Source organism: Hyperolius riggenbachi, chromosome 7 (assembly GCF_040937935.1).
Source record: "Hyperolius riggenbachi isolate aHypRig1 chromosome 7, aHypRig1.pri, whole genome shotgun sequence".
In the NCBI taxonomy this organism is placed as follows: domain Eukaryota; kingdom Metazoa; phylum Chordata; class Amphibia; order Anura; family Hyperoliidae; genus Hyperolius; species Hyperolius riggenbachi.
This window is the reverse complement of record NC_090652.1, coordinates 295776737-295797359: the sequence shown is the minus strand read 5'-3', so window position 1 is coordinate 295797359 and position 20623 is coordinate 295776737. Positions and strand designations below refer to the sequence as shown.

Below are 20623 nucleotides of genomic sequence, written 5' to 3'. Positions count from 1 at the left end.
TGGCCATTAACTGGACTGCCACGGATATCGGTACCCCATTATGGCTGTAATGGCCATTAACAGGACTGCCACGGATATTGGTACCCCATTATGGCTGTAACGGCCATTAACAGGACTGCCACAGATATCGGTACCCCATTATGGCTGTAATGGCCATTAACCCATTAAATGGACTGCCACAGATATTGGTACCCCATTATGGCTGTAATGGCCATTAACTGGACTGCCACGGATATTGGTACCCCATTATGGCTGTAACGGCCATTAACAGGACTGCCACAGATATCGGTACCCCATTATGGCTGTAATGGCCATTAACTGGACTGCCACGGATATTGGTACCCCATTATGGCTGTAACGGCCATTAACTGGACTGCCACGGATATTGGTACCCCTTTATGGCTGTAATGGCCATTAACAGGACTGCCACGGATATTGGTACCCCATTATGGCTGTAACCGCCATTAACTGGACTGCCATAAATATTTGTACCCCATTAGGGCTGTAATGGTCATTAACTTGACTGCCATGCTGATCGATACTGCGTTATGGCTGTACTAGTCATTGCCATCGCTGTCCTAGAAGCCAGAGTTTAACAAGTTTATTGCAGCTTTGGCGATTACAAGCTTGTTTCAAACATAATGTGCAGGGGTCACTTATCTCTCCAGCTAGTGAGGACATAATGTGCAGGGGTCACTCATCATCTCTCCAGCTAGTGAGGACATAATGTGCAGGGGTCACTTATCATCTCTCCAGCTAGTGAGGACATAATGTGCAGGGGTCACTCATCATCTCTCCAGCTAGTGAGGACATAATGTGCAGGGGTCACTTATCATCTCTCCAGCTAGTGAGGACGTAATGTGCAGGGGTCACTCATCATCTCTCCAGCTAGTGAGGACGTAATGTGCAGGGGTCACATTACATTAGTGCAGAATGCTGCTGCCAGATTGCTAACAAACCAGCCATGCCACTGTCACATTACACCGATCCTTCGCTCACTGCACTGGCTACCAGTAGAATGGAGAATACTCTTCAAGATTGGACTGCTGACATTCAAATCCCTGCACAATCTGGGCCCTGGATACATGAAGGACTTGCTGAAGCTGCACCACACCTCTCACAATCTCAGATCAGCAAGTTCTATAAACTTGGTCACTCCCAGAGTGCACCTCAAAAAATCTGGAGATAGAGCCTTCTGTCATGCTGCCCCTACTCTTTGGAACTCCCTACCACACCCAGTAAAGACAGCACCATCCCTGGAGCTATTCAAATCCAGACTGAAAAGCCACCTGTTTAGCCTGGCATTTCCAGATTTATAAAATTCTTCCTCTACCACGATGGTCGGAGCCATGCTTATGCGCTTTGAGTCCCACGGGAGAAAAGCGCTTTACAAATGTTATTTGTTGTTGTTGTTGTATCTCTCCAGCTAGTGAGGACGTAATGTGCAGGGGTCACTCATCTCTCCAGCTAGTGAGGACGTAATGTGCAGGGGTCACTCATCTCTCCAGCTAGTGAGGACGTAATGTGCAGGGGTCACTCATCTCTCCAGCTAGTGAGGACGTAATGTGCAGGGGTCACTCATCTCTCCAGCTAGTGAGGACGTAATGTGCAGGGGTCACTCATCTCTCCAGCTAGTGAGGACGTAATGTGCAGGGGTCACTCATCTCTCCAGCTAGTGAGGACGTAATGTGCAGGGTCACTCATCATCTCTCCAGCTAGTGAGGACGTAATGTGCAGGGGTCACTCATCTCTCCAGCTAGTGAGGACATAATGGTGGCACTGGGAGGAATGACAAAATAGTAGTCCTGGGGGAACAATTTGTGGCCATGGCGGGGACTTGCTAATAATATAATGATGTTTAGCTCTATAATAGAGAGCATTATAAAGGGCTTACTGACCATACGTGTAAGACTGGAAGCTATTGGAGATTATTATTATTGATTTGTAAAGCGCCAGCATACTCAGTGGCACTGTACAGAGTAAGTACAATGCAGGGGTTATATAGTAATACAGCGATATACACAAAATATATTGGTACGTAATGGCTGGATAGTGTAATGGTTAAGGGCTCTGCCTCTGACACAGGAGACCTGGGTTCAAATCGTGTCTCTTCCTATTTCAGTAAGCCAACACCTAATCAGTAGGAGTTCTTGGGCGAGACTCCCTAACACTGCTACTGCCTACTGAGTGCGCTCTAGTGGTTGTCTCGTAATATCTTTGAGTCCGACAGGAGAAAAGCGCTACACAAATACTGGAATGAATTATTATAGTACAGAATTGGTAAACAGCGATTACAGTGACAATTGTAACATGATGAACAAAAATATATAACAAATTCTAAGACACAAAAGGGTAAGCGAACCCTGCCCTTTGCAAGCTTACAATATAAAGGAATAGGGAAGAAAAGAGGTGGGGTAGTATACAATATGTATACCTAGAAGCTGTGTGTTTTTGGTTATATTAAGTGAGGAGTACATCTTGGCCAGAAGTTGAAGGGGGATGGCCTAAGTTAGAGCGTAAAGTTGTCAGGAAAAAGTGAGCTTTAAGGGAGTGCTTAAAGATTTCAAAGGTTAGAGAGTGACAGATGTGTTTTGGAAAGAGATTCCAGAGGAGAGGTGAGGCACGTAAGAAATCTTTTACATTTGACTGCATGGAGGTGATTCTAGAGGAGAACTGTATGCTATGCCCACTTTCCAGAAGGCCCAGTGGGAGGGCATCATGCTGCTCTGAGGCGGTGACCTCCTGCAGATCCCAGCAAGATGATGGCCTGAAACCTCCATGTGATGTCATTTCTTGAGTTTAAGATAGCTTCCATGTTCATGAGTATGCTGTGGAGGTGGTGGGGAGGGCATGTTTGGCTGGGGGGAGAGAAAGCTGGAGAAGGTTTTGATGCCAATAATTCAGTATGTTCCTACCATGCGTGGTCTGCCTATCCCTATTCCACTAGATTTGCACCGGTTCCTGTGACACAACTGTGATGTAACTGCTGAGAGTGAGCTTGGATTTAAATATTCTGCTCTGTACCTGTCTGTTGATAGATTTTATATAGAGTTTACTCTACAAATAAGTCCCGGTAGTTTGAAGTTTTTCTCGGTAATTCTGCCCCACTCCTAATCTCGCTGCTATGAATGAGACATTTACCATCCCATTTGTCACAACATAATGCTAGTTTGTAGCGGAGTGCTGTAAATATTTGTCTGGCCCCATCCGTTGCCATCTATAGCCTTGGCACCTCTGTGACAGGGTGCTATGCCGCCTCTGAATATAATGTAGCGCCCAGTGACTCTTGCCTTCTGCCTGCTCCACAAGCCTCCAGATGTTTCATGTCAGACCTGACCAGGGAGAGCAGGCCGGGGTCCTGCCAAGCCACAGTCAGCTGAGATGTGGAGTCAGAAATGTACATTCCCTGGCAAGCAGGAAGCAGCATATTTTAAGGTGAAGCCTCTGAATCCCCCCGTTGTGATGCGAGGTTCATGCCCTCCGGCTCCCTCAGAAGGTGCTCTCTCTTCTTCTGGGCCTCTGACCTACTTAGGAAAGCCTGGTTTCTGGCAGAAGCAATGCAGGAGCGAGTGCTGCAGGCAGCTCCTGTTACTTGTGTCTATTCAGGAGCACTGACAAGTTTCACCTTGCTTGTCACTGCTTGTATTCACTGCGGGGACAGCAATGCCACCAAGCTGTGACACTGGCGCCAAAGTCACCACATAGAACCTAGGCAAGAGACATAGTACCGATTGAGAAGAGGCTTTGTCTGTTCTGTAGAGGCACATTTGCCATTATTCGCTGAAGAAAAAATCACCCTATTCAAATATGTGTGTGAGTATATATGTAGTCCCCATTTAATAAACAAGATAGGAACTGTAGGTTCGTTCTTAACCTGAATCTGTCTCCAAGTTGAAACTTTCCCTGTCCCCTGCACCCTCTCTATGCCCTCCTGTTCTTCAAGTGTCCACTTCGCTACCCCTGCGCCTTTAGTGTCCCCCCTCCCCCCACAGAAAATGTCAGGCACTAGAGGGAGAGATGAGCATAGATGAGGCCCGCATGGCTGGACTCCAGCGGGGAGGTGGGAAAGGACCAGCTTCTTCTGCGCTATACTTTGCATTGCACACGGCACTGGGAGAATACAGATGGTGGGTGCGGGCCAAAACATGGTGGAGTTGAAGCCAAGGCTGTGAAGTCAATACAAAAAACACCCGCCTTCGACTCTGACTTCAGGTACCCAAAATTGCTACGACTCCTCGGCTCCAACTCCTTAGTCTAACTTAGTCTAATACTTACAAGGGCTGTTGAGTTGGTACAAAAATCATCTGACTCCGACATTTATGAAACCACTAACTCCAACTCTAGGTAGACAGCATTTCCTGTATAAATCGTTGGTTGTTACGATGAAAAATGTCAGGTAAATATATCATATAGGAGACACACACAGTAATATTTGAGAAGTGAAATAAAGTTTATTGGATTTACAGAAAGTGTGTAATAATTGTTCAAATAAAATTAGGCAGGTGCATACATTTGGACACTGTTGTCATTTTATTGATTCCAAAACCTTTAGAACTAATTATTGGAACTCAAATTGGCTTGGTAAGCTCAGTGACCCCTGACCTACATACACAGATGAATCCAAGTATGAGAAAGAGTATTTAAGGGAGTCAATTGTAAGTTTCCCTCCTCTTTTAATTTTATCTGAAGAGTAGCAACATGGGGGTCTCAAAACCACTCTCAAATGACCTGAAGACAAAGATTGTTCACCATCATGGTTTAGGGGAAGGATACAGAAAGCTGTCTCAGAGATTTCCAAAGGACAACTATCGCGAAAATTTTAAAATTTTAAATATGTGTAAATATATACAAATAGGAAGTACATTTCTTCCAGAGTAAAATGAACCATAAAATACTTTTTTCCTATGTTGCTGTCACTTACAGTAGGTAGTAGAAATCTGATAAAACCAACAGGTTTTGGACTAGTCCATCTCTTCATGGGGGATTCTCAGCATGGCTTTTATTCTTTATAAAGACAGTCCTTGAAAATAATCTATACAATGATGCTACCCAGCTTCCCTGTTTGCTGCACACTTTTTTGGCAGCTGGACAGAGCAACTGCCATTCACTAAGTGATTTTGAAAATAAACAAAACTCTGAGGATGTGCCATGAGGGCTAGTCCAAAACCTTTCTACTATCTATTGTAAGTGACAGGAACATAGGAAAAAAGTAATTTACAGCTCATTTTACTCTGGAAGAAACAAACTTCTTATTTGTCTGTGTTTACATGTATCTTAAATTTTACAATTTTTGCGATAGTGGTCCTTTAAGGGGATATGTTATAATAATTGGCAAGGGGAATCTATGAAGGTGGCAGTGTGGTTCCCAGTGGTTTGTTTGAATGTCCTAGGTAAGGATGGACCTGGCTAGGAGAACTCACAAAGAAGCACACAATCAGTTTGATCAGCTGATAGATTTGAAAGGCTCTGATTTGCTGGTCATGATCATGTGCTAAACCAGGAAGTCATTACAGCAAATCAGGACCTTACAAATCTATCAGCTGATCAAACTGATCACATGCTTCCCCATGAGTTCCCCAGGCAGGGCCAGCACTAGTCCTAGGTGAAATTACATAATATTGTGCCTAAAGATACTAAGTGTGGGTGAGTGACGAGCAGATTGTGGAAGGTGCTCACAAAGAAGGGGGGAATTTCCAGAGAAGACTTTAAAGCACACATGAAGGCAAAATAAACGTATGAAATGTTAAATTGTATATGTTTTACTAAAGGTAAATAGAACATAGACCTGAGTCTCATATTTTATTATCAGTATTAAAGACACCTATAAGGAAAAAAATCTCCCCATGGTCTACTCACCTCGGGAGGGGGAAGACTCTGGATCCTAAAGAGCAGCTTTACTCTGCCCATCTGCAACTGTGGTAATGATGCTGTGACCAATTGCCTTCAATAGAAGTAGTTGGGCACGCATGTGTACAGAGCCTCATTCTTTGCACGCTTACTTTAGACGCCAGTTGATTTGGATGCTGGATGAGATGGAGGGCCTCATTCACAATGGGGCGGCGCGTCAAAGTGAAGCGCTACTACCGTAGCCTAATGCAACCCTATGGAGAAGTTCATACTTCCCGCGTTGTGGTACGCTGCACCGGAAGTCCCTAATCTAACGCTAGCGCAGAACAATGTTACCGTGTGTGATCCGCAGCGACCTATGGTGATCTGTGTCGACCCGAAAGTCATGTTAGTCTATGGCGACGCAGGTTGTTTTTTTTTAAAGTTGACATCGCGGTGCACATACGTGTAAGTGTATTTACGCTTCTGTGCCCTTTCACATACCCTGAAGCAGGAAGTGACCGCCAGCGCACATCACTTCCTGCTTGGCTGGTGGCCAGACAGGGAACACCGCTTACTAACGCCGAGTTCCCTGAAGGCCTGTTTCTGGTGGAGCAATGTGTCCGGCGCATTGCACCGCATCGCCAGTTTTCAGTGTGAAACGGCCACAAAGGTAGAATGTTGGAATTGTGGTTACCAGTATTCTACTATATGCTTTGTGATGATCAATTTATCAGAGTTTGCCAAACATTTCTATTGATCACCTGTTTCTAAATGAGCCCCTTCTAGTTTGTAATGACTAACCTCCTCTCCTAACATAAACTGCTCTCCCCCACTGTAAAATACATCCTGATGTCTGACCCTATCTACCCCCAGTGTAACGCAAACCTATTACCGATGCCAAACCCCAACCCTACCACCCCAAACGTGCAATTCAACCTAACATGCCTAGTTGAATAATAGAAGGCAAGCCATAACTGTAGTTCCTGTTGCTTTCTAGTCTCATCATCTCTATGGGATTTGAATGGAAACACCAGACTGTGAGGTCAAAGAGCCCAACAGAGCATCTATACGCTGATTGCTGGTAAACTATCACCTGAAATTATCAAAAAAGTGGTGACATCTAACCAGTTTGTGAATGTAGCCCCACTAACACAAAGACTAAATGAAAATCCACTTCCTGCCTCCTACAGCACTCATGCCACTTCCTTATTCTGATTCTGCCGTCAGATTCCTCCCCCAGAAACAAAGCAACCTGAATTGAGTTCATGGTGTTCAGGCAGGATTTTGAAGCGTTAAGTTCAAAAGTGGGTGAGTGAATAAATCTCTCCCGGTAAAGCATGGAAGCTTTTTTTTTATTGATATAAATCCTAAAATCCTCGATAATGGCTTGCTATGAGAGCTGTGGAAACAGGGGCCGCTAACAGTTGAAATCTGTGAAGAGTATGATTTTTATGAAGTGTACGAGAGCTTAAGGTAGCGTTACACGAGGAAATGGAGGATCCAGATTAGCGAGCTCTCACTTCCCATATTAAGGGAACACTTAAAGGCCTTGCTTGTCGCTTTCCTACTGTCGAGGGGTCTGCGTGAAATGGAATGCGTGGAAGGTGGCCAAATCTGTGAGTGTCATTGACAGTACCCACTGGTACACGGTCTATATGGCATGCTACAGGTCCCAGCCAGGGGCCGCAGTACCCAGTCACTCCCTCAAGGAAGATAAACATGTAGGCAGTGAAAGATTTCTTCATCGCGGCTTGCATGGCTGCAGCTTGCCAGGAATGACACCCTTTGGGAAGAAAGGCCAGTTTGTGATGCAGGATACGGGGCCTCCACACAAGAGACTTGAATGACATGGAGTCTCTGAACACACTCGAATGCTAATGCAGTGCAACCCTCTGCCAAGCAACAATGGGAGGAAAGAGGGATATCGCCATTTATCTCTCCTCCGTTCAGGTATTACGTCTTCTCATCGGTGACCTGAGCTAAACTCGAGCCCGGGCCTTAAGAGAACCCGACGTGTTCAGGCCTGCCCCTCCTGTCGTGTTTGCTGAACGTTCCTCGTAACAAAACATTTTATGAATGATTTTGATCACTCTTGCCGGGGCTGAATCTGGTAGGTGATCAAACAGACTCTTAACAATGCTGACGTTTGTCTGAGAGTTTTTCTGAAAGGTGATTTATTTCAGGCTTTGCTTTGGAACAGATTGGTTGTTGTTATGGTTTAGGGCAAATTTACTACTAAATGTGATTTTTTTTTTCTTTTTTTAAAGGGACGCTTTTATCTAGATTATGAAAACAGAAAAAAATACTCGCACCATAAAGTTTCCTTAACTATTCCCAGCTTAAAGTGTACCTGAGATGGGGTACCTTAAAAAATGTATACATACCTGGGGCTTTCTCTAGCCCCCTCTAGGCTGATCGCTTCCTCATCATTCCCAGTCGCCTTTTCCTTCACCCGCAACTGGCCCCGGAAAATCCACCATTTGGGGCCAGTCGGCGCATAGGCAGTCCGGCCAAGCACGCTCCCCATCTCAATCTTGTCGCCTGCATCTGCAGTACTACTGCGCAGGTGCAGAGTACTCCAGGCAGGCAATGTGACAGCGGCGTGAGCATATGCAGTTGGCCCCCAGACCGTGTGGACCTTCCGGGGCCAATTGTGGAAGAACGGGGTTGTGGGAAGAGGACAGCATGGGAACGATCAGGCCGAAGAGGGCTAGAGGAAGCCCCAGGTATGTATATTTTATTGCTGTAGCCCCATTTCATGTGTGTGCTATAGTAGTTGATTGGGGTGATTGCCAGATTGTATACAGGGGGTGATTAACGCATTTATTATGTGAGATGATTACTGCATTTGCTATGGTAGTAGATTGGTGCAATTTATATGTGCCACATTGTTTATACATAATATTAGTGGTGATGCTAATTGGTAGACGTTTTAAGTTTGCAATCAAAATGTTTCTTGACATTTTTATGCAGGGATTCCTTGAGATTTGAAAAAAAAATGTAAGGGTTCTTCAGCCCAAAAAAGGTTGAGAAAGGCTGCCCTAGAACTACATAACTCAGAAAATCCCGAGTGTCAATGATAGAAGCAGTGACATCATGTTATCAGATTACACAATGAGCTCACATCTGCCGAAGACAGAGTGACAGCAAGTTACAAGGAGATGCAGTGACAGTACAAGTTATGAGAAGACACAGTGAATGCAATAGCTACAAGAAGATGTAGTGAGCTCATATCTTACAAGAAGACTTTGTGACATATTACTGAGGGATGCACTGACCTCCTGTACTACCAAAAGGCGCAATAACCTTGCATGGTACCAAAGGATGCAATAACCTTATGTACTACTAGAAGATGCAGAAACCTTGCATGTTACATTGCTGCAGGGGACTCTATTTTTTAACAAAAAATGTTCTTCCTATGTTTTCGCGGAGGTGTGAGAAATGTACCAAACGGCTACGTTTTCTAAACAAGCAGGAACCGGGCCAAGTGGGAATTAAACCTAGTGCATTGTGCAGTCATCAGTGCTGCCCCCTTGTGGTCTGGCAGAAGATTGTTTTGCATCTCTCCAGACCTTTAGAAAATAGAGGACCAGTTGCTCTCCAGAGAGAGAAGCAAGTATACATTTCTCTTTGTACAGTACCATTTTGTATATAATACAGTAAAACCCCCATTATCCAGCACCAACGGGGATTGGCTGATGCCGGATAAGTGTAGTTTCTGGTTGCTTGAGAGTCAATGTTAAAAATAGGCCTAGCTAAAATAAAAAAAAAACAGTACTATACTCTACACCAGCCTTTCTCAACCTTTTTACCCTGGAGGAACCCTGCAAATACTTTTTGGATCTCAAGGAACACCTGGCATGGTCTTTAAAAGCTAATGTGGCTATTTATGCCACTAACCCCTATTACAGTGCCCTTTATTACAAATTCTAATTCTTTTTATTAATGTGCTTTTTATTATTCTGGCCCCAAATGTATTGCTTCTTTTTACAGTACCCCCTGTTATAGTGTTCTTACTATCATACTTCCCCCAACACCCAGAATGGGGAAAATGCAAATGAACCCCTGCAGAGTACTCAATGAACCCTGGGGCTCCAGGGAATCCTGGTTGAGAAAGCCTGCTCTACACTATATACCGGTACTTAAAGCGGGAATATAACCCAGAATTTCTTCTTTGCTCTTAAAGATTATTTACAGCATATAATATACTAACACAATGTTTTTTTTTAGTAAAACAGCATTCAAAGGGTTACATCACAGGGCTGACTCTTTCTTCTGCAGGGAGAACCCGCATCCGAACTGCTGTTAAGCTTATCTTGTGTACACATTCTTTACTTGATACATTTATGTAAACATTCTCTGGCTGTGCAGGACTTCAGCTGATGAGTCCTGGGGTGAAACACAGTTTAGAAATCACTGGTGGCTGCATTCATGATAATTGTATGGGTTATAAACAGTAGGAAAACACATTTTTGTTGAAAATTTTGTCAGAGTTTTAAACCGCTTTAAACTCTGTATTAAAGTTGAACTACAGTAATTAAAAAAACAAATTAGGACAATGGACGGACTTAGTTTAATGTAACAGAGGTTACTACTGTATGAAGAAGTGTAAAAGTAGATTTATGCATCTTGCAAGGCCAGCATTTTTTTCTGGTTGCTTGAGACTTGTGGTTAAAGAGTACCAGAGATGAGTAGAAAAAAAAGTTTTTACCTACCTTGGGCTTCCTCCAGCTCTCTTCATGCTGATCACTCCCTCGCCATCTTCCCACACCTCCTGGATCCTCTGCTAGGTAGCCCAGCGATTCTGCCAGTGGGCTCAGTTCGGGTGCGCTCCCACTGCAACAGGCGCAGAACTCTACCGGAAATGGGGCACTCCCGCATGGCCGGGCATCGCATGCGCAGTGTGCCCCAACTTGTGGTATTATCAGGCTGCCTAGTGGAGCTTCCAGGGGGCTCTGGACGCCAGTGTGGGAGTGATCAGCCTGAGGGGGCTGGAGGAAGCCCCAGGTATGTATACAATTTTTTTTATTTTTTACTCCTCTCAGGTTTCCTTTAACTGAGTTCTGGATAACTGGGCTTTTACTATATTCAGTTGCTTGTTTAATAAGGAACTTTACTGAATGTAACATGATGATTACATTTGCTTATGGTATATTTTACAATATTCATTTGTAAAAGATTTAGTCTGTGTTAGCCCATTGTAAAATCTTTCCTCACCGATTTACATTCTTAAATGTATCACAGGTGATGACATCTTAACTGTTGGCTAGAAGCATTACTGCAGAATGTTTGTTTGTTGTGTGTTCTGAAGTGATCACAAACAACAACTGGTTTTCAAGAGTGCTCTGGGGCTGGAGGCTGTAAATCTAAACATCACTGGGGGTTACACACACCAATAATTCAGCTATGTGTAGGAATGGAAGGTGTTTCTGATGATGAAACCAGGATAATTAACATACATTTTGGTAATACATAATATGTTATGCCATTGTGGTGCCTCATTAACCACTTAATGACAACTGGATGTTTATAAATGCCCAGTATATTTGTGGAGAGTGAACCATCAGTTTGTTACTAAATGAGGCCCATATGGTATCATTTTTAACCGAGACAAGTTGTAGAATACATTTTGGTGTGTCTTAAAGCATGGACCTATATCACATAAAAAATAGGTACGGACAAACTCAATCCAACATAAAAAAGTCATTTTCTAAATTATGATCAAATTTGGGGAAGTTTTAGCAAAAGTACAAGAGACGTATGTAGTAACGTTTTAACCGTGATAGGTAGTAGAATAGAGTTTAGAAAGTTTTAGGGTTGAAGCCCATGTCTTGTGTATCCTTTTTAGTCACTAACTGGGAATCAAAGGCAATTACATTTTTGCATTGGTATGTTGTACCAAAATAAAATACTTAATACGTAAAATGAAAACAAAGTCACAGAATATGAAAGAAACAACATATATTGTTACCTTAGAAACTTGGCTTTTTAAATATGTATGCCATAAGGGTATAATATTATTATTTTTGCAAATAAAGTCAATAAAGCCGTGTCCTCCTCTGCCCATGTATACCTATGAGAATCTGCCGTTTGGCTCACCTAATCAATGGTTCCAGTGGTGATCACAGACCTCTCTGCACGGCTCCCCTAGTGTCGGCTTCTGCTGATAATGTAATCATCAGAACTGTCACTAGAGGAGCCGTGCAGGAGAGGAGAGGTCTGTGATCACCGCTGGAACTGTTGATTAGGTGAGCTAACCTGACAATTTTCATAGGTATACACAGGGGCAGAGAAGGATACACGGGGGGGGGGGGGGGGGGGGTTAGTAGCAATACAGGGAGTCCCGGACGTGTTGGAGGTTTGTATCGGCAGGCATGCGTAAGTGGGGGACTCCCTGTGTTCAGCATATAAGACGCAGGGACTTATGTGCCGAAAATTACGGTAAGTATGATGTGTGTATGTTTATTTTGACTTTTATTTTTCAGTTCAGGTTTGCTTTAAGGAAAAATCCAGCTATTGCAATATTGCTGTGTGAGCAGATCTGTATCTATAGTAAACAGATGTACAGTGTGTGTGTGGCTGCTGGCCCAGTGATGGACACCCGCTGGCAGTGCCAGACTGGAGCCACTGTCAGCTTACTGGCCACTTCACACACAGGGCTGGAGACTGATGCTGACAAAACCATTCCAGCCACAAGACTTGGTGTGAAGTATTTGTTTGGGCAATTCGATTTCTTGTTTTGGATAAATATAGATGTAGCGCTCATTTTTAGATGCACGGGGTCAGGGGATGCTTCCATATAAAGAAGATGGAATGTTTATAAACAAAACAGGGAGATCCTAAATTAAGACCAAAGCAGCATTCTGGGGCTTCTGAAGAATGTTGGAATGGTGTCCTCCTCTGAGGTTTGTCTGTGATCTTAAATGGAACAGTAAGATATGTATAAATTACTTTAAGGTACGTTTGTTGGGATTAATCTACCGAGGCATCTCTGTGTAGCAGATCATCCCAAATCATAAATCATTCAGCCAACCTGCTCTACAAGTGGCTGTTGCTTGCAAACCTCACTGGGATCATTAATAGACTATAGCAAGGGCTGCTGAAAGGGTAGTTGTACTTCTTAAAGTATACCCAAGGGGGGGAGGCATTAGGACACAGAGGTATGCTAGCTGCTCTGTGCCGTGCCTCTGTGTCCCCCTCCTGCTCCACGCTGTGACACCCCCCAAAATTGCTGACATGCAGCTTGTCTGCAATCTCAAGGGAAAAGGGTGTCCCTTGCAGGAGAGGCACTCCTGCAAAATTCCCACTCTAGGCATCATTGGCCCTGTGCCACCTATACCCTGCCCGTTCCCTATCTTTCTGAGCTCTGTGCTTATTGCATGAGAGCGCAGAGCTCTGTATGCAGCGACGTGACCCCTGAAAGCGAAAGTATCAGAGGGCCGGGGAGCGGCAGGGATGGACACTACCTGATCCGGCTTGCCCCGAGATCAGGTAGTATGATTTTAATTACAAAATTACGCTGGCTTGGGTTTTCATTACAGCAAGCCTGAAGCAATTAAACTCACTTCAGGATAGATACTCACCTATGTAGACTGAAGGCTCTGGATCCCATAGAGCCTTAACGGTCCTCTCTGGTCCCTCGTTCCACCGCCGGGTCAAATCTCCCACCCACTGTGTCTTCTGGACTCTTCATGGAGGCTTTGGAAGTACTCTGGTCCTCAGGAGTTCTGAAGACAAGCAGCTTCGTACTATGCAGGCTCGAGTGTTCAGTATACGGAGTGTCTCGTCTTTACAACCTACAGATGCATGAATATGGTGGTGGGGGGGCAACAGTTGAACGAGAGCACTGGGAAGGAAAATAGTCCTAGCTGATGCATGTTGTGCATTGCCATGGCTGGACATGCACATTAGTCTGTTTACAGAATAATTGCGAAGACCAGGGCCATACGTAAACCCCCCTGCGATCGTAAGGGGATGGGGCCCCAATGCTCCTCCCTCTCCCCACCTCCATGCAGTACAGAATGCAATGTAAAATTTACCTTCTCCAGCACTGCGGGTCTCCCCCATGCCTAACAGACGCACACTCTCTGCGATTCGCTGGCTCACGATCACATGACCGATGCGAGTCACATGATCAGGAGACGCAGGATGGCAGCACAGAGTGGGCGGTGACCCGCATCACTGGAGCAGGTAAATATTACACCACCTCCTGTGCTACTCTGCAATGATGTCAAGGCAAAGAGTGTGCGGATGGGAAGCGGTTCAAGCATGGCAGGGAGGAGTTTAGGTTCCAGGGGGCTCACAGCACTTTTGCCCTTATCAGGTCCTTTGTGACTTTGTACCTCTGTAGTGGACAGTGCTGGCTTTATATGTGCATCATTGTAGATACAACTCTGCATTGTTAGCCAGCAGGGGACACACTTGCCTCAAGGACAGACATATCAGTCTGTATATGGTATGATGAATGCAATTATACACCCACTATAGCAGGTATGTCACTGAGCACCAGGAGCTGTATCTTCTGGCAAGCAGACCTGAGAAAAAAATAAACTTTTATCCAGGGCTGTGGAGTCAGAGTTGGAGTCACAGTCGAGGAGTCGGAGCAATTTTGGGCACCCAGAGTCGGAGTTCGAGTCGTGGTTTCATAAACTGAGGAGTCGGAGTCGGGTGATTTTTGTACAAAATCCACAGCCCTGTTAAATATTAGACTAAGGAGTCAGAGTCGAGGAGTCGGAGCCATTTTGGTTACCTGGAGTCGGAGTTGGAGTCGTGGTTTCATAAACTGAGGAGTCGGAGTTGGAGTCGGAAGATTTTTGTACCGACTCCACAGCCCTGCTTTAAACACCAAATCTCATTACATATTTTTTAATATCTCTGAATATTTATGCACTCATGATAACTTACAAAATTATAAATTTACAAATATTGCACCGATTCAGTGCCTCATCCAATGAAATTTAATGGATTTTTTTTTTTACATTCCTGGAACTTGAATAGTGTACAGCTGAAACTTGAAAAGTTAGAACATTGTGCAAGTTAATTTATTTCAATAATTCAACTTAAAAAAAGTGAAACTAATATATGAAATAGACTCATTACATACAAAGCGAGATTTTTCCAGCCTTTATTTATCATATTGATGATTATGGCTTACAGTTTATGAGAACCCAAAATCAAAATCTCAGAACATAAGAATATTATGAAAATGTGAACTATTCTAGGCTCAAAATGTCAGCCTCTAATCAGCTAATTAACCCAAAACGATTGCAAAGGGTTCCTATTTCATAATTAATTTCACCTTTTAAGTTGAATTGCTGAAATAAATTGACTTTTGCAGGATATTCTAATTTTTCAAAATTTCACCTATATGGCCAGCTTTAGTCTATGGGACAAGTCACTTGGACAATGAGTCACCAGCAATGAACTGCTAATCACACTAAAGGCCTCGTTTCCATCTATGCGCTTCTGTCCGCTTTTCAGCAACATGTATCAATCTGTAACATTGATGTGCTGAAAAAAAGCGGATAGAAGCGGACAGATGGAAACAAGGCCTAAGTAGTTTCTGCAAGTACCGGTAGTTGATAGTACTAGTGGCTAGTTACTATTGCTGGTAACTCCACTGAATTATAGTGAGATTTGTAGCTACTGATTGCTGTTATTTAGTATCCCAAGTGACAGGGCCTGTTAGCTGTAATAGTTAATTGCCCATATACAGTGTCTGAGGTGTATCCTCTGACATCATCATTGCACGTTTTGTTTTGCACTGCAGATAACTGATTCTAGCCTACATAGTAAGTACAATTTTAAACTGTTCTGAGTCCCCAGGTATAGACAGAGAGGAATATTCTGAATCAAAAGCGGTACTTTAGTCATGGCTAAAGCCATAGCTCCCAACTGTCCCTGTTTTGGTTGGACAGTCCCTCTTTGGGAATTCCCTCTTATCAGGACTGATGTACAGACCTATGTAAATATATGTATTTTTCTACTGAAAAATGTGTTTAATATACTCTAAACTTTATCCCCATCCTTTAAATTGTTCAAATGTTAATATGAAGGAAAATGAAGCAAGATAGAAAGGTCCAGTGTGGTTTGAATTTTAACCAGTTCAGCCTATCTGGACGAGGATGTTCGTCCAGATAGGCTCTGCTGTTGCGCGGTGCGCGCGATCGGATGCGCTCCCACCGCCTGCCGCTAGCCCCCCCGATCAGTGAATGGGAATATAGTTCCCATTCAACGATCTAAGTGTTCCTCAGAAAAAACGACGATCTCTCATCAGAGACCGCCGTCTTTCTGCCCCCCCAAAAAAATTTCCTGTCCTCTTTCTAGTTCCTGGATGCGAGATCGTTCGCATCCAGGACTTTTTTGACTGTGGCCATCTTGTGGCCAATTAGTAAACTACACCCACATACATTTTTTATTAAACAATTACATTATTTTACATTTAAAATTAGCTGTTTCCCTCTCACACCAAAAATTACCTAAATACATTTTTTCATTAAAAAAAAAAAAAAGACAATTAAAAAAAACAAAAACAACATAAATAGTTACCTAAGGGTCTGAACTTTTTAAATATGCATGTCAAGAGAATATATTATTATATTATTTTAAATTTTAAGCTTATAAATAGTGATGGACGCGAATTGAAAAAAATGCACCTTTATTTCTAAATGAAATATCGGCGCCATAAATTGTGATAGGGACATCATTTAAACAGTGTAATAACTGGGACAAATGGGCAAATAAAATACATGAGTTTTAATTGCGGTAGCGTATATTAATTTCAAACTATAATGGCCAAAAACTGAGAAATAATGAATTTTTTTCATTTCTTTCTTAATCTTCCTGTTAAAATGGATTTAGAAAAAAATTATTCTTAGCAAAATGTACCACCCAAAGAAAGCCTAATTGGTGGCGGAAAAAACGAGATATAAATCAATTCATTGTGATAAGTAGTGATAAAGTTATTTGCGAATGAATGAGAGGTGAACGTTACTCGGATGCATGAGGTTTTCGACACTGTGGGGCTGAACCGGATAAAACATATTTTTCTTATTCAAGTAGTAAAGAGGTCGGCACCACTCCAAGCATCAGGAAAAGCTCTTTTATTGCATCACCATTGTGGCTTAACAATGACAAACGTTGTTTCGGGCATAGCCCTTTTTCAAATTGCAACAGCCATATACAAACACACATGTGCAGTGCCTTAAATACCCCACCTCCACTAAAATCACCAATCGGTGACTAACTGGGCGGAGACCAGTGGTGGACCTGATGGGGAACTGCAAAGGCTAATATGCAAATCACAATTAACCATTTACCTGCTGACAAAAAGAGTCAATGTAGAGAGTAAACGTGCCTCCATTGATCAAAATGGACAGATCATGTGACATCCACAACACTTCCTGGCCCTTTCTGGCCAATCAGGAAGAACCACATCATCCAACGCGTTTTTTCGCGTTTTTCCCGTGTTATTCGCGTCTTTTTCGCGTTTTTCCCGCATTTTCGCGCTTTTTTCCCACGTTTTCCTCGGTTTTTTTTTCCCTCCACGCGTTTTTGAGGTTACATCGCGGCTGGTTGGCGTTTTACGCGTATGATCATGCATGCATGCGTATTTTTTTGACGCGTTGTTCCGTTGGATGATGTGGTTCTTCCTGATTGGCCAGAAAGGGCCAGGAAGTGTTGTGGATGTCACATGATCTGTCCATTTTGATCAATGGAGGCACGTTTACTCTCTACATTGACTCTTTTTGTCAGCAGGTAAATGGTTAATTGTGATTTGCATATTAGCCTTTGCAGTTCCCCATCAGGTCCACCACTGGTCTCCGCCCAGTTAGTCACCGATTGGTGATTTTAGTGGAGGTGGGGTATTTAAGGCACTGCACATGTGTGTTTGTATATGGCTGTTGCAATTTGAAAAAGGGCTATGCCCGAAACAACGTTTGTCATTGTTAAGCCACAATGGTGATGCAATAAAAGAGCTTTTCCTGATGCTTGGAGTGGTGCCGACCTCTTTACTACTTGAATGCTTTGAGCACCTCAGTGGACGCAGAGGTGAAGGTCGAGGCACACTCATCTTCTTTCTGGTGTGGAGCTCCTCCTGACTACAGAGTGTATAACATATTTTTCTTATGAAATCTTTTTGGTATGCATTAATAGGGGTGTGGAGGGGGTGTGATTAGGGGTATGGCAGGGGCGTGGCTGTCTCTCTTTTTTATCTCAAAAAGTTGGGAGGCAACACGCTCGATGTTGCCTGACAGGGATCGGGACCTGATCCCTTGGGAGACATCGCAAGGCCGAGGCTGTGTAAACGCATTGCAATGTGTTCTGCTCTATTGGGGGATGGGGGGGGAGTGGTAGTGACATCACAGAGGTAAGTGGGGAGAACAATGCTCTCTGCCATTATTTGCTTAGCAAAAATGATCCATCTGGACAGGTTGCTGGCGGTCATTATTGGCAGAGTTTCATCTTTCCTGTGTACAGAGTGTAAAGTATCCACAGTTGGCCTTTTCTGACTGGTTCAGGCAACAATATCAACTCTGTAGCCTCTCTGTTGGTTACTGAAAAATCGTGTCTGGCCTTTTTGGTTGGCTAGCCTTGGAGGTCTGTATGCAGAAGTCCCCAGCCTCTGTTTTCTCAGTGGTCACAGAAATTAGACAAGACACAGAACCAGGGACGGATCTAGGGGGGGGGGGGGGCAAGCGGGTCTCTTGCCCCAGGCGCAGTTTGTTGAATTCTTAAAAAGGCGGAAACATTTGGATGGGGAATGGCAGTTTAGGCGCCAAAACCTGACCTTGCCCCAGGTGCAACTTGGGGCAACTTGGTCTAGATCCGTCCCTGCACAGAACATTAATATTGGGCTTTTCTCCTGGCAGACTCCAAGAGCCACTAGGATGCTCTCAGTAGCCAGTGTTAGGGAGTCTTGCCAAGGACCCCTTACTAAATAAACAATTGTTCAAAACCGAGGTGCCTATAAGGATAAAATAGTTAAAAACTGTTTAAAAAAGGTGGAGGTAGTGGTGGACTTACCTCCCACAAGTAGACACACGATCAGTTATTCACTGAAAAAATATCTTTATTCAAATAGACTCGAAAGTAATAGCACCGCATTTCACGGGCAACATCCCGCTTCATCAGGCAGTATATGGAGCTTGTAAAGATCCAGTCAGGTATTAACGCCCTTGGTTACCCCCTGTTTTTCTACTTCTATGGAGAGCAACATTTTTAACCCAAGTGGGGTCTGGTCTAATCTCCCCACCCATCTACTGATCCGTCTGCTTACCTTTGCGAGTATATGCTCATATATTTACTCTATTGACCAACTGGTTTGACATATTGCACTATCAGGGCTCTCGATCTGCTTTGTTTTTCAAGTCCCTTACTAAATAGGTGTTGGCTTACTGAACCGTAAGTTATTCCAGTTATTCCTATGTAGAGTGTCACTCCAGCTCTGAGGACAGCTTTGCTCAGCAATGCAGGTGACCGCGCGTTATACACAAACACTTGGCGCCAGTGGTGCTCTCAACTACTGTATGCTGAATGGGACAGCTCTGAGTTGCGCTCATAGCATTAGCAGCTATGCATTGTGACATGAGTGCTGTGCAGCGCATCAGACGGCGCTGTCTATGGGCGGTCTGATGTCCTTGCGCATCACACGCTGAGCCATGTTGCTAAAATCCAATCGGCAAAAGTGTGCCCAGGCCCATCTTTACAGCATATAAATTAAAGCAGACCTGAATTTCCGCTTTGCTCTGAAAGATTAGCAACAGCATAATAACCTTTAAAGAAAAAACATTTCATTGTTACAACTTATAGATTTCTACTGAGATCCAGCAGAATGGTTACTTCCTGGGAGCACAGAAAGGGTTAACCTCCTGTATTTACATATCGGCTCAGAATTCGGCAGATAGCTGACAGCTCAAATTGTCTTCTGTGCAAGAGTACAAAATCCATATTAAAATCTGATTTATTAAATAGACATTTGTCTATATGCTTGTTGGAGATGTTCTGTACAAGGCACATGTTTAATATACTTAGTGTAATCTCCAATGAACATTACATTTACACTCACTTGTGATCTCTGGATCTACTGCTGGTTAATTTTGTAGACAGAGCTTTACTGGCCATGACTGGGTTATAACTGCATAAGACATAAAGAAAGGTTAATAGCATATTAATACATTAATAATGCATTAATGAAGCACAGTATGGCCACGTTCAATAAAAAGAGCTCAAAGAAAGATCTTCTGCAGATCGGCAAGTTAAACGTCAAGTGTCTGGATCTGTTGGGGCTGATGGCTGATTTTTGGGGTTAGTCAGGAAAGTGTTGGGCCAAAAAAAGAAGAATAGTTAAGTTACATAGTTATTTGGGTTGAAAAAAGACATACGTCCATCGAGTTCAACCAATACTATAAGAATAATCTTATAGAATAAATTCTGTGTGTTGCACGGCTTTATGTTTGCAATAAATGCATTTAAAATACCTTCTGGATGGCCCCTGTAGTTCCTTTCTGCCAACAGAGTGGGCATGACCCCGCCCACCTCTTTCTTGTTCAAAGATCAAATCCTAGTGGCCAGCACTGCAACTACAGTTCTTCCCTGCTCTGTTGAGCACTGTAATGACAGTGCAGGAGATTTGGGTGCAGCCAGCGCCACCATAGGCCATAATAGGAATTACAGCTATAGCAGCGCACAGTCAGTAACTTCGGCGCTGTCAGAAGACGGAGCTGAAGTTGCTTTTAAAACACTGTAATTCATCCGCCAGCAATAGCTATCCCAAACCAATCAGTGACTGGAC

At 43.5% G+C, this 20623-nt stretch overlaps 1 protein-coding gene and 1 long non-coding RNA gene across 4 annotated transcripts in view; one reads left to right on the top strand and one right to left on the bottom strand.

Annotated features, from left to right (window-relative positions):
- NHEJ1 (non-homologous end joining factor 1) overlaps positions 1-20623 on the top strand; it is a 190267-nt gene that overhangs the window by 142336 nt on the left and 27308 nt on the right. The window lies entirely within an intron of this gene.
- The window catches only part of LOC137525142 (uncharacterized), a 435287-nt gene continuing 423520 nt past the window's right edge, over positions 8857-20623 (bottom strand). The window contains exons 6-7 of one of the 2 annotated variants that reach the window (XR_011022871.1): positions 19898-19966; positions 8857-10218 (exon numbers count right to left, since the gene is read on the bottom strand). This is a non-coding gene — a long non-coding RNA (uncharacterized lncRNA). Of the gene's footprint in view, positions 10219-19803; positions 19967-20623 lie in introns of those variants that run through there. The other variant, XR_011022872.1, reaches the window with a different exon arrangement.